The 14,791-nt window shown below is 41.2% G+C and overlaps 1 protein-coding gene across 1 annotated transcript in view; it reads left to right on the plus strand.

Moving 5' to 3' along the window:
- Positions 1-14,791, plus strand: part of UBAP2 (ubiquitin associated protein 2) — a 138,691-nt gene that overhangs the window by 105,486 nt on the left and 18,414 nt on the right.

Consider the following 14,791-nt stretch of genomic DNA (forward strand, 5'->3'; position numbering starts at 1 on the left):
GTGTCTTTAATTGCCAAGAACAGGGAAGGTTTCCAGCCTTGGCAATGCTGATTGTTTTCAATAAAAGCTTACAAATTGTCGAGGGAGGCCGACGTCATGCTTGCAACCAGACGAGATTTCCTTTCACACCGCTACTTTATCTTGAACTTCATGTATGACTTTCTCCTTCTCACCCAAAGGCTGGAGAAAGGGAAACTGTTGTGTCACACAATTGCATGCTCAGAGTTGTTTCAACTGGGAGTATTTATTGCGGTACCAGCCTTCACACAAAGAAGCATTTACTGCCTCGTTTATAAAAGGATAACAAGACTTGGAAGGGACCTGGGAGGTCTTCTAGTCCAACCCCCCCTGATCAAGCAGGAGGCTCCTATACCGCTTCAGACAAATGGCTGTTCAGTCTCTTCTTCAAAGCCTCCAGTGATGGAGCACCCACAACTTCTGGTGGCAAGCTGTTCCACTGGTTAATTGTCCTCACTATCAGGAAATTTCTCCTTAGTTCTAGGTTGCTTCTCTCCTTAGTTTCCATCCATTGCTTCTTCTCCTGCCCTCAGGGGCTTTGAAGAATAGTTTGACTCCCTTTTCTTTGTGGCAACCCCTGAGATATTGGAACACTGTTATCATGTCTCCCCTAGTCCTTCTTTTCATCAAACTAGACATACCCAGTTCCTGCAGCCATTCTCCGTTATATCAATATAATGGAGGGACATGATAGCAGTCTTCCAATATTTGAGGGGCTGCCACAGAGAGGAGGGGCTCAAGCTGTTTTCCAAAGCACTCAAAAGGCCAGAAAGGAATAATGGAAACTGAACAAGGAGAGATTCAACCTAGAAATAAGGATAATTTTTTCTGACAGTGAGAACAATCAACTCATGGAACAGAAGTTGCCTTTGGAAGTTGTGGGAGCTTCATCCCTGGAGGCTTTCAAGAAGAGACTGGACTGCCATCTGTCAGAAACGGTGTAGGGTCTCCTGTTTGGGCAGGGGGTTGGACTAGATGACCTACAAGGTCCCTTCCAACTCTGTTAATCTGTAGCTCTACTTTACTCCATTTATTATTTTCTGTGTAGTCCCAATAAGATTCATTGCAGGGTAAGAAAGTTGTCTCCAGCATGGTAGTCCATTGACCTATCAAGGAAGGTTCTTGTGTTTCTTTGTGTCTCTTCTTTTTGTATAAAAGTTTTTTATTTTTAGACAGACAAACAAGACATAAAACATAAAACATAACACCATCATCAATTATACATATTGCATGTCGTTTGGTTGCAAGCATTTGGGCATCACCGCTTTCAATCATATAAAAAAGTTACAGATTGTCCATCAAGTATACATAGGTATGTTGTTATCATTATAGATCCTATGTTCAGCTTACAATTGTTATTCCTTCATTTTAAACAAATATTCTAGAGATTCGATTCATGTATATACCAACATTCCATTGCGTCATTATTAGCCTATTTAGTAATAATATGTCTTTATAGTATCACCTATCTGATTCTATTGTTCTTACAATATGAAAGAATACTTATGCATCACCACTTTCAGTTGTATATAAAGTCACAGATTGTCCATCAAATATACATAGATACGTTGCTATCATTGTACATCATGTTCAACTACAATTGATATTCCTTCATTTTAAACAAAATATTCTAGATATTCGATTCATATATATATACCAATATTCCATTGCATCATTATAAATCTATTTAATAATAATATGTCTTTATGGTATCACCTATCTCGTTCTATTCTTACAATGTGAAAGACTTCTCCAAAATTTTTCATTTCCATGTTTTTTTATCTGATAGAACAAATCCCATACCTTATAAAATTGTTCATCTTCTTGTTCTCTAATTTCGAACGTCAATTTACTCATTTCAGCACACTCCATTATTTTTCGAATAACTTCCTCCTGCGTTGGTATTTTCTCGTTTTTCCAATTTTTTTGCGAATACAATTCTAGCTGCTGTTAAAACACTTACAATCAAATATTTCAGATCTTTATTATATGTTTCTGGTATGAGTCCCAATAAAAACATCTCTGGTTTAAAGTCTATGTGTTTTTGCATCATTTTCTCCAACCACGTGTAGCAACGGTGACAGGTAGGGGCACATCCTGTCGATCCCAGAGACACCCGAAGTGTCTCTGGTGATCCGGGAAAAAGCCCCTCTTGCCGGCGACTATGAGTCAGCCATTAGGCTCCTGGAACTGCTGACAGCTCTGTAAGGCTAGGGCAGGAGAGAAGCATGTTGTTTTGGTGAGAGTTTTAAATTTCTTTTTCTCTATTGGAGAGAGAGTACCCTAAATCTGGAGATTTAATTTAAAATAAAGATTGATGAGAGAGTAAGCGGCGGACTTAAGGCACGGTCAATTAAAGGTTTCCTTTTTTCCCTTTTTATTGTCGGAAGCGGATCGGACTTTCATTGTAAATCACTTTATAAATTGGACTGGCTCTTTGCGATTTTTTAAACTTTCTTCATTGGACTCTTTGGAAACATTGATATAATTAAGTTTTAACTGGCTAAGAATTTCTTCTTTTTTTACTTTTGCTTAATGAACGATTGTATTTCCCTTTTCCTGGCTTTCCTTTTTCTATTTCTTTTTTTAAAAAAAATAAAAGACTTAAGACTGAGAGTGGGAAACAAGTATCATTGCCACCTAGTGGATTTGAAACAATGTTTTTATTTTTGCATGAAGGTTTGGAGAGAAGCTGTTCTTTTCGAGGTTACTTAGTCAAGGCTTGATAGTGAGAGGAACACTGTTGTTTATACAGGTGTTCCTTGTAAGCTTTCAGTGCCTGGAAATTTACCTTGAAAGAATAAATAAAAAAATTTTTTTAAAGGAAAGCCCAGAGTGACCTCGGAAAGGCTTTCACCTTATAAAAGCTTTGAACTCTTTTTCTTCTCTTTTTGGTGGCGGTGTTCACCTTACTCTTATGGAAGCTGTGACTCCTCTCTGTCTCCTTTTTCCTTTTTGAATTTTTCTTTCTTTTTTCTTCTGAGTCATTTGTTAGCTTGTTGTAAGTGAATTGGACTAAGGGAAAAATTAAACGCTTTTTTTCCTTTTTCTTTTTCATAATTTTTGCATTTTCATACTTCAATATTCCTATTTGGGGATTGTTCCTTTCCCCCCCTTCCCCCCCCCCTCTTTTTTCTTTTTTCTTTTCTAATTGGAACCAATTGGATAAGGGCGTACAAGAGATTAAAGACTTTTTACCTTTTTGGTTTTTTATATTATTATATATTTTTCCTTTTTCTCTTTTTGGCTTTGTTTTGTATTCCCTCTTAACCCCTGTTTATTGTTCTATTTTCTATTTTTTGACCTGCCCATGTTCACTTGGGATTATAGACTGAGAAAGGAGAAGGTGCCGAGGTGGCGCAGTGGTTAAATGCAGCACTGCAGGCTACTTCAGCTGACTGCAGTTCTGCAGTTCGGCGGTTCAAATCTCACCGGCTCAGGGTTGACTCAGCCTTCCATCCTTCCGAGGTGGGTGAAATGAGGACACGGATTGTTGTTGGGGGCAATATGCTGACTCTGTAAACCGCTTAGAGAGGGCTGAAAGCCCTATGAAGCGGTATATAAGTCTAACTGCTATTGCTATAAGGTGCTGTAGGTGGGATTGAAAGAAAAGAAGGCGCTTTAGGCGGTGTTGATATTAGAGAACCACGAGAACCGAGATCAACTAGATCTACATACCCTACTTATAAAATATAAACGTGGAAGAGTAAAAAATGATTACAATCAACATAAATGGATTTAACTCAGCAATTGAAAGAAGAAGAATATTTCACAAATTAGAAAAATTAAAATTGGACATAATCTGTCTACAAGAAGTACATATTCAAAAACAATATGAATACTTATTGGCGCAGCCAAAACTTGGGGAAATATTAACCGCATTGGCAAGCTGTAAGAAAAGAGGAGTGATCTTTCACATTAAAGATACAATTCCAGCGAAACCAATTTATACAGATGAAGATGGAAGAATGCTGATGGTGGAAATTATGGACAACACTAAGAAAATACTTTTAATTGCAATTTATGCTCCTAACGATAAACAAGATGAATTCTATAGAAAACTACACAGGAAAATAATTGACTTGGACTATGCTGATATTTGTACGATGGGAGATTTTAATGGAATTGTAGATCAAAATATGGATTATAAAACACAAAAAACAACAAAGCTAAATAGAAAACAACTCCCAAAATCCTTTTTTAAAATGATAGATGAAATAAAGCTTAAAGATGTCTGGAGAGAAAGAAATCCCACAAAAAAACAATATACTTTCTATTCAAATAGACATTTATCATGTTCCAGAATCGACATGATATGGGCCACAACGGAATTGACTTGTAATGTACAGGAAATTGAGATTGAAACAAGTGCCTGGGCAGATCACAATCCAATTACAATTAAATGGAAAGGACAAAGGAAAAGATCCAGATGGACATTAAATAACACTATATTAAAAGAGAAGGATTTTGTACGGAAAATGGAAAAAGAACTGGCCTTCTTTTTCAAAGAAAACAGAAAAGAAGATACATCGATGCAGAACCTTTGGGATACAATGAAGGCCTATACCAGAGGTTTGATAATAGACTATACAAGAAAGAGAAATATAAAGAAAAGACAAATTTTTAAAGGTCTAGAGAATGACTATAAAGCTCTTGAAAAAGAGTTACAGAAATCCCTGCAAAAAAAGGACATTAAAATAAAAATGGACATAAATAAGCACAAAACGGACCTGCTGGAAAAGGAGGAACTAGCACAAAAAATTAAACAGAACTACTTCAAAAATGCAAACAAACCAGGTAGATGGTTGGCGTATAAATTGAAAAAAGAGAGAGAATCAAAGAAAATATTGCAATTAAGAGATAGCAATAGCAATAGCAGTTAGACTTGTATACCGCTTCATAGGGCTTTCAGCCCTCTCTAAGCGGTTTACAGAGTCAGCATATTGCCCCCAACAACAATCCGGGTCCTCATTTCACCCACCTCGGAAGGATGGAAGGCTGAGTCAACCTTGAGCCGGTGAGATTAGAACTGCTGAACTGCAGATAGCAGTCAGCTGAAGTGGCCTGCAGTACTGCACCCTAACCACTGCGCCATCTCTGCTCAGTTAAGAGATGGTCACGGGCAAATTTGTTATGGAAATGCAGAGAAGAAGACAATATACAAGACTACTCTGGTAAGCTGTATGAACAAGAGAATATAGATGAGGGAGGAGTTAAACAATACTTCCAAGAAGCTAACCTTCCCCAGATACCTGAAGAAATTGAGACTATACTAGAAGGCAAAATAACCATGATGGAGTTAACCGAAGCACTTAAAAAAACAAAGCAATGGAAAGGCCCCAGGCCCGGATGGGTTGCCAGCGGAATTTTACAAGACACTCCATGAACCGTTGTCTCTTCCACTATTAGAAGTTATGAACGAGGTGATGTCAGAGAGCAGGATGCTCAAATCATGGTCAGAAGCATATATTGCACTTCTGCCAAAAGAGGAGGCTGATCTATCACAAATTAAGAACTACAGACCCATCTCCTTGTTAAACTCAGACTATAAGTTATTTGCTTCAATATTAGCAGAAAGACTCAAAAAAATACTTAAATAGTTTTATCCACCCTGATCAAAATGGGTTTCTACCAAAGGGACAAATTAAAGATAATATGAGAATAATCCTGGACACTTTGGAGCATTATGAGGCCCAGCCCGAAAAACAAATGGCGTTGATGTTTTTAGACGCACAGAAAGCATTTGATAATGTGAATTGGCAGTTTATGTTTTTACAACTGGAACAGATGAATTTTGGTAAGAAATTTACCCAAGCCTTACAAACCATATACCACAAACAAACAGCAAAGATAATGATAAATGGAGAACTGACAGATTCTATTGAAATAAAGAAAGATACGAGACAAAGGTTGCCCATTATCACCTCTACTTTTTGTTTTAACAAAAAGTGTTTTAACATTAGGAGTTTTAAATAGAAAGATTAGAGAAGATACAAAAATAAAAGGAATGGAAATCAAAAAAGAAGAATATAAACTACAAGCATTTGCAGATGACCTGCTTTTTATCCTTGAGGACCCATTAGAAACGGCACCTAAATTGATAGAAAGAAGAGAGGAATATGGAAAAGTAGCAGGTTTGAAAATTAATAAAGACAAAATGAAGATTTTGACAAAAGGATATATCATCAAGACAAAAGGAAGAATTGGCGGAAGCCTTGGAGATTCAAGTCACAAATAAGGTCAAATACTTGGGGATATACTTAACTGCAAGATTAAGTATATTAAAGAGAATAGCTATCATAAACTTAAGCAGCAGATTGCGACTGACTTGATTAAATGGGAAAACCTACAAATATCAATGATAGGGAGAATATCTACAATCAAAATGAACATCTTACCCAGAATTTTATATCTGTTCCAGACAATTCTAATTAGATTATGAAAAGACTATTTCCAGGAATTAAATAAAATAGTGCTGAAGTTTATTTGGCGGAGGAGAGGGAAGCAAGAATAAAATTAAAATTGTTACAAGATGCTAGAATAAGAGGAGGATTGGACTTACCTAACTGGGAATTATCAGGCAAAAAGTTTGATGTGGGTTAAGGAGTGGATAACACTAAGGAATTCTAGATTATTGACTGTAGAAGGACATGACTTCCTGTTGGAATAGCATGCTTTTTATGTTATAAGGGAACTAAAACACAGGGTTATTTAAGAAGACACTATTTACGGGAGGCTTTGTTACTGAATTGGGAGAAGATCAGAAGGCAACATTATTTAAAAATCCCAGTCTGGCTATCAACTATGGAAGCTTTTTCATATCCAATAATATACAAAAAGGAACAAACAGTTTGATATGGTGAAATATTGAATGCAGAGGGTGAACTTAAATCTATGCAAGAGTTGAAAAAGGAAGGAATAGGAATGAATTGGTTTTCATATGTGCAAATACAATCTAGATATGATAAAGATCGTAAAACGGAAGGTTTCTATGATAAAATGACTGAATTAGACAAAATTTTGACAGGTACTGATGAAAAAGTAATTAAAAAATTATATGGACACTTACTAGAGGTTAAGTTAAAGGAAGAACAAGTTAAAGAAAGCTTGGGGTGGGGGATTTTGGACATGGGAGAAACGGCAGAAATTGTGGTCTCAAAATTATAAAATGACAGTGTCAACAGCATATGAGGAAAAAATTGTATAAGATGTTTTACAGGTGGCACCTACCCCCAAAGAGAATAGCAAGAATGTCCAAGAACAAGTTGGAAAATTTAATTTATATAATTTATTGGGTAAATGGCCAAGCAAAGTGAAGCCTGCTCTTTTGTTGAAAGCAAAAAGAAATATAATTGGAAAGTTAGATCTCGGGAAACATCACTGAAATATTAAGATTGGGGACAGGATTGTTTTAATAGTCTCGTGTGTGTGTGTGTGTGTTTGTGTGTGTGTGTGTGTCTGTGTGTGTATTGGTGATAAATCACCTTTATCAGCACTGTGGTAACTTTAAATAAGACACACCAAGATTTTGAAGAGGTAAATTTAAAGAAAAAGTTTTTGCACTCTGCAGACCTCTCAAACTCTTTGCACGCCTCATTTTTTGTGAAAAACGGGGCATGCCGAGAGTTTGAGAGGCCTGAAAAGTGCTCATGGGGCTGGAGTGTCGGGGGGGGGGGGCAAAAACAAGCAAAAAAATGGTCCGTTTTTTGTGAAAACGGCTCCGTGCTGTGCAAAAAACAGGGCATGCATAGGTTTTGGGAGGCTTGTAGAGTGCTCCTTTGGGTTGGGGGGGGGGGGAGAGGCAAAAACCAGCCCCCAGGAGCACTCTGTAGGCCTCCCAAACATGTCCATTTTTGCAAAGGGGGCGGGGTTTTGATAGGCCAAAAATGCTGTATTCGGTGTATAAGACGCACCCAGATTTTCACTCTCTTTTTTGGGAGGAAAAGGTGCGTCTTATACTCCGAAAAATACGGTAAATGGATTTTGATGCAGGGCCAAACATTCACCTGAAAAGTGAGCAAGGCAAAATGAAGAGACCCCGAGACCAACTGATGGAATAAAACCTGCCTTGAGTCCTATATGCAAGTAGTCCTCAACTTAACGACCACAATTGAGCCCAGGTTTTTAAGTGAGACATTTTTTTAAAGTGAGTTTTGCCCCAATTTACGACCTTTCTAGCCACGGTTGTTAACTGAGTCACGGAGGTGTTAAATTAATGACATGGTTGTTAAGTGAATCCGGTTTCCCCATTGACGTTGCTGGTTCGAAGGTCCCAAAAGGGGAATCACGTGACCTCCCCGGGACACTGCAAACGTCATAAGTATGAGTCTAGTGCCTCGAGTGTCTGAATTTTGATCACGTGACCATGCGGATTCTGCATCGGTCGTAAGTGGGAGAAATGGTCATAAATCACTCTTATCAGTGTTGGAATGGTTGTAAGTCAAAAACCACACGTAGTTTTTTTTTTTTTTAACAAAAAGCCCACTTTTATTTCCAAAGGCAGCATTGCAAAATATATAAATAACAGAACGCATCAAAAAGCTGTTGGAAAAATCCAGCGGATGGAGCTCGCTTCAAAATCAAAACCTTAATGCTTTCTTGTGTCTCCGCCTTCAAACGGCTCTTTAATTTGATCTTCCGTTGAATGCATCCTTTAATGCAACGTCCGTATCATTTGTGTAAAAAATAAAATAAAAATACAAAGGCAGTGGTTGTCCAATAAATAAAATAAATAAAATAAAATAAAATAAATAAATAAAATAGATGAAAAACGCCCTTCAGATCTCCATTCTCTCGGACAGCCTATCCAGATAGATGAAGTCCAGCTGGATTTCATGCCTGACAAACTCCCGGGTGCAGCTGTCCAGTCCTTTCTCTTCCAGAAAATTCCCGATGCTGTGGAAATACTTCTTCAGTTGCAGTTTGTGCATCCATTCCTCCTTCCTTCTTCCCGACGCGGGTTTCCCTTCTCCGAGGCATCCTTGGATCCTCTGAATCTGCGCATGCAACATGGGGAGGAACCTGGAATCAAAAAAGAAAGAAGAGTTTTCTCAGCCATCCGGGTCTCGGTTGTCCCAAAAGGATCTTTTTTCAAAAGGCAAACTGGAGTTTGTTTTTACCTCGAAAACATTTCGCTTCTCGTCCGAGAAGCTTCCTCAGTTCTGACTCAGCTGGAAGAAGCGCCACAGAACTGAAGCCAGAACAGAGGAAGCTCCTCGGACGAGAAGCGAAAACTCTTCGAGGGAAAGTCCAGCTTCCATCTGCCGGTCAGTGCCGACTGGCAACTACGCGGAGGAGAGCCTTCTCGGTGGTAGCTCCGACCCTTTGGAACGAACTCCCCGTGGAGATTCGTACCCTCACCACCCTCCAGACCTTCCGCACAGCCCTCAGAATCTGGCTATCCCGTCAGGCCTGGGGCTAAGACTGTAACCCGCCCGAATGGTATGAATGTTGTGTTTTTAATTATGTATTGTCTTATATGTCAAAAGTTTGTCTCCCCCCTCCCTTTTGGTTGTGAGCCGCCCTGAGTCCCCCCAGGGAAAAGGGCGGCATACAAATAAACTTTAAATCTAATTTAAATTTAAATTCCTTTTTGAAAAAAACACCATTGAAAGGGATTTCTTTGAAAACGTTTCGCTTCTCGTCCAAGGAGCTTCCTCGCTTCTGAAGAACTGAAGAAGCTTTTTTTGGATGAGAAGCGAAACATTTTTGAAGAAAAAAGAAAGTCACAGCACCTTTTTTGGAGCTACCTCACAGGGGTGTTGTTGGGAGGGGTGGGAGAAGAATTGGGAAAACTTAAAAGTCTTCTGCCTACCACCTTGAGCCCCTGGAGGAGTTGAAAAATAAATTCTATCAGAATCCTCTCCAGTGCTTTCGGATGGCTGCAAATTTCCCCATCTGTTGATTTCAATTATTACTAATAATTTTATTAATAATAATTCATTAATTCATAATTTATTACCAACCTCAGGTTGCCTTTGAAAAAAAGCACATTTCGGGCAAAACTGTAGGATTTGAGAGGAAAAAATTAATTACTTTTCCTCAACCACTTTGTCCTACTACCTGGATCCCAGCCTACCACAGGTAGTCCTCTACTTACGACCACAGTCGAGCCCAAAAATCTATGTGCCTGCTAAACGAAACATTTCTTAAGTTTTGCCCCGTTTTATTACCTTCCTTGCCACAGCGGTTAAGTAAATCACTTGCGCTGTTCAGTTACCAACACGGTTGTTAAGTGAATTTGCCGCCTTCTTTGGTCGCAAAAGAGGATGACGTGACCCCGGGACTCAGCAACTGTTATAAATAAAATTCAGTTGCCAAGAACCCAAATTTTGATCACGTGACCATGAAGGATGCTACAACGGTCGTATGAAAAACAGTCCTAAGTCTCTCTTTTTTTTAAACTGCCGTTGTAACTTCTAACGGTCACTAAGTGAACCGTCGTAAGTCGAGGACTCCCTGTTCAGAGATACACACAAACACACCGGAGAAGAAGGAGAAGAAAAACCGGACTGACCTTTTGTGCAAGGTGGCCTTCCAGGCGACCCACCGGTGCTCATCTTTGAGGATATGCAGGAACCCCTGAAGCACCTCCAGGACGGCTTTAGTGGCCTCCCGCGGCTCTCGTATCCCGAGGATTTTTACGGGGAAACTGAACACCGGTATCTTCCGCAGGCACTCCGCCGGAAACTTCCCCTTCATCCTCCTCAGAAGCTCCACGCTCTGCCGGTTCAGTCTTCGCTGGTGCAGTTTCAGAAGGTTGCAGTTAGATCCCCAGGTGGGAGCAGCCAGCAGGACCACCAGGCAGAGCAGCCCCATGGGCACCGGAGTCCTTTTGGAGGGCATGGTAGGGCTCAGAACGGTTCCAGCCGTGGGTTCTGCAGTGGGTCCCCCTCTGAGCTCCAGAAGCACTGAAGCGAAGGGCTCTGGCGTCCTCCTTTATGTACCTGGCAGCCCATGTTCCTTTTTCATCATTTCTCCCACCGAATTCCCCTGTTTCATTTTCAGTTTTCAATTTCAACTTCCATGGAGTTTTCCCCCCTTTTGGTGGGGCTGGTGGGGCTTGGATGCTTGTAGCTGAGATGGGGCCTCATTCTGTCTCTTCCAACCCCCAAAGTGATATTTCCCCCCACCCCACCCCAAAAGACCCCCACCCCAATAGCCAACATTGCGAGGATATCCTGCAGGTTTCATTGCTTGCAAGTCAACCCTTGAGACTTGCAATGCATCGGTAGACTCTGACTTAACAGCGGTTCACTTAATGACCGCGGCGCAGGAAAAAAAGTGACTTACGACCGTTTTCCACATTGCAGCGTCCCCATAGTCACGCCATTTACATTTGGATGCTTGGCAACTGACTCACATTTATGGCGATTGATGGGGGGGTCGCACGATCACCTTTCGCAGTTGGATGTCATCAGGGGTGGGTTTCAGGCGGTTCGCGGCGGTCCCCGCGAACCGGTTGGTCGGCGAACCCGGAAGTAAGTAACTTCCGGGAACGCCGAAGAGCCCACCCGCCCGCCCGCGTTTCTTACCCGGTTTTGACGGGTTCTGCGCTTCCACGCATGCGCAGGACGCATACAGCGCCTGCGCGATCCTCCAGGAGCAGCTGGAGCATCGCACAGACGCTAGTACGCATGCGTGCATTGCGCGCGTGCACGAGGACGCCGCCGGCCCCGTTCCAACCGAACCGGATGTCATGGATCTTAAGCAGGGGGAGGTGATAAGACATCACTTCTGCATTAGTCATCTCCGGCTGGATTGCTGCAATGCGCTCTCCCTGGGGCTGCCCTTGAAGAGTAGAGAATGCGGCAACACAGAGAGTCCTGGGCTGGCCCTTTTTTTGCTATTTTAACCCCTGCCAGGTCTTAATTTCATTTTAACCGTTTTATGTTGTCTTTCCTTTTTCAAACATTTTATTTCATTTTCATTTTCCTTTAAACAATCACTTAAATACTGTGCAGTTAAAGAAAAAAAACAATAAACACAACTCATAACACTTCTATCCTTCATACACCCTTTCTTCTACCCCTCCAACTTTCATTTCTCCCCTCCGACAATCCCCTCTTCTACTTCCCCTCCCCCTCAACCATTCCTTTCTCCCCTTCCCACCATCTCACCCTCCTTACATTCCCTTCTCACTCCCTCTTCATTCCTCCCTCTTCTTTCCCTCTACTCCTCACTTCGGTGGTATTTTTACTATTCATTGGTCTATTCGTTTTGTAATTTACACTAAAATTATAAGAAAGAAAAAGAATTTAAGGGAAAGAAAAAAAAAAGGAAAGAAAAAAAAGCCACAGTATCCAAGTGCATTCATTGTTTTAAAAATTGAATCTATATTTCCACCCTCCCCCCCCCCCCCATGAACCCCCCTCCCAGACCCCCTTCCGACTTCCCAGATCCCATTCCCGACATCGTTCCTTATCAAGCAAAGTCTGGAGTATATTGAAACCAGATAGATTAAAAGTTAAAAAATAATAAAAAGTAAAAAATAAAGGAAAAAAAAGAAAAGAATAATTAAAAAATAAAAGGGGGAAACCCCCCCCCCAAAAGAAAAATCAATAAACTCTCTACCTTAAACTCAGCTTCCCATCAATATTAACACTTAAACAATGTACATCATTCCTAATCTCAATCAATTTATTACTTGCAGGATTGTCTTTCCAAATTGTTGTTAGTTTACCGAAATATAAAGGAAAATAAAAACACTCAGAAACCAGAGGAAGGAAAAAGGGAATGTTAAAAGGGTGGAAAAGTGGAGGCTGTAAGTTTGTTTTTATTCCACTGTGTTGAAAAGAGTTGGAATCCAATGCTAAGTTTTCCCTTTTTTTTTTTAAATTTTCTTTCGTATTTTATATTTTTTATTTCCCCCCTTAATTCGATGTTTTCTTTTAAAAATAAATTGTGAACGCTGCTACCCGTCGCGCCATTGTTTTATTAAATACTTGGCAGCCTTCATTCCTGGGCATTGCCCTGGATTCTTTCTTCTTTTTTTTTTCCTTTTTCCTTTTTTTCTTTTTTTTTTCCTTTTTGGGAAATTCCAACTTTGGAATTAAGAAAATGAGATACTGAAAACAAAAGAGACTCGAAAATGAAAGCAGGGGGGGGGGGGAAGACACTTCCAAATATGGGCAAGGAAGTAAATGACTCAATCTCTCCTTGGGATGTTTTCATTGCAGCCACAACTGTGAATGTGATGCAAGGAAGATTTGTGCAAATAGCAAAGGCCTGCTTCTTAACTTGCGTGCTCTTCCCAAGAATGCAAAAACGAAGCAGGAGGAAAAAGGCAGCCTGCCAAGAATTCACAGGAAATGCTCCTGGCCGCGATTCTCTAAATCAGGGGGTGTCCAAACTTGGGAACTTTAAGACTTGTGGACTTCAACTCCCAGAATTCCACAGCCAGCCATGCTTGAAGTACACAAGTCTTAAAAGTTCCCAAGTTTGGACACCTCTGCTCTAAATATTACTGAATTACTTAGCCTCATCCTGCTGTGCTTCCTACAATGACCACCCCCCAAATGATAATTTGACCCTGTTCTTCAGAGTAGGCAAGACAAGAAACCACAAATGGAAACTACTCAAAGTGAGACGCAACTGGAACTAAGGAAATATTTCTTGAGAGTGAGGATAATTAACCAGCGGAACGACTTGCCACCAGAGGTTGTGGGTGCTCCATCACTGGAGGTTTTTAAGAAGAGACAGTCCATTTGTCTGGAATGGTCCAGGGCCGTGGTGGTGAACCTATGGCATGTGTGGGCACAGGTGGCACACAGAGCCCTCTCTGCGGGCGTGCCCACCGTCGCCCAGGTCAGATCTCCATGGCGTTTCTTTTGTGAGCTTCTCTTTCCCTGCAAATGACGGAACAGAGGCTCACGAAAGAAAGAAAAATCTTCCTGCTACACTGCTGGTGTTGGGATGCCCCCATCAACCAGCTGGTCTTCGGATCTCTGCTGCGCATGCATGCATGTCCGTGTGCATGTCCTCGCACGCGTGCATGCCCGCACATCCATGCATTCACACGTGTGCACCCACCTTTCAGTTTGGGCACTCGTTGTTTAAAAGGTTCGCCATCACTGGCATGGGGGTCTCCTGCTTGAGCAGGGGGTTGGACTCGATGACCTCCAAGGTTCCTTCCCAAGGAGCCGAGGTGGCGCAGTGGTTAGGGTGCAGTACTGCAGGCCACTTCAGCTGACTGTTATCTGCAGTTCAGCGGTTCAAATCTCACCAGGCTCAAGGTTGACTCAGCCTTCCATCCTTCCGAGGTGGGTGAAATGAGGACCCAGACTGTGGGGAGCGATATGCTGACTCTGTAAACCGCTTAGAGAGGGCTGGAAGCCCTATGAAGCGGGATATAGGTCTAACTGCTATTCCTATTGCTAACTCTGATATTCTGTTATTTAATGGAGGGAAGCTTCTCAGAGGAATTGTCAACCTAAAACAGGGGTCGGCAACCTTAAACACTCAAAGAGCCATTTGGACCCGTTTCCCACAGAAAAGGAAACACCGGAGCCACAGAAACTCCTTCCCGTGCCAATTTCCTGAGCGCCCACAAAACTAGCATATGTAGGTTGAATTAAAGGTTCTGTTTTCTTGGATTTATCCATGGTAAAAGCTCAATAAATCGCCTGCTGGCCGGAGTCTCACATTGGTGGTTGGGACACATAGTTTGAGCAACAGGGAGCTGCAGCAGAGGGATGAAAGAGCCGCATGCGGCTCCAGAGCCCCAGGTTGCTCACCCCTGAGCTAGAATTAAGGAGACATTTCCTGACAGTGA

The sequence above is a fragment of the Thamnophis sirtalis genome, unplaced genomic scaffold, assembly GCF_051295495.1.
Source record: "Thamnophis sirtalis isolate CommonGarterSnake01/CBP01778 unplaced genomic scaffold, rThaSir2_p1.2 scaffold_5, whole genome shotgun sequence".
Classification (NCBI taxonomy): Eukaryota; Metazoa; Chordata; class Lepidosauria; order Squamata; family Natricidae; genus Thamnophis; species Thamnophis sirtalis.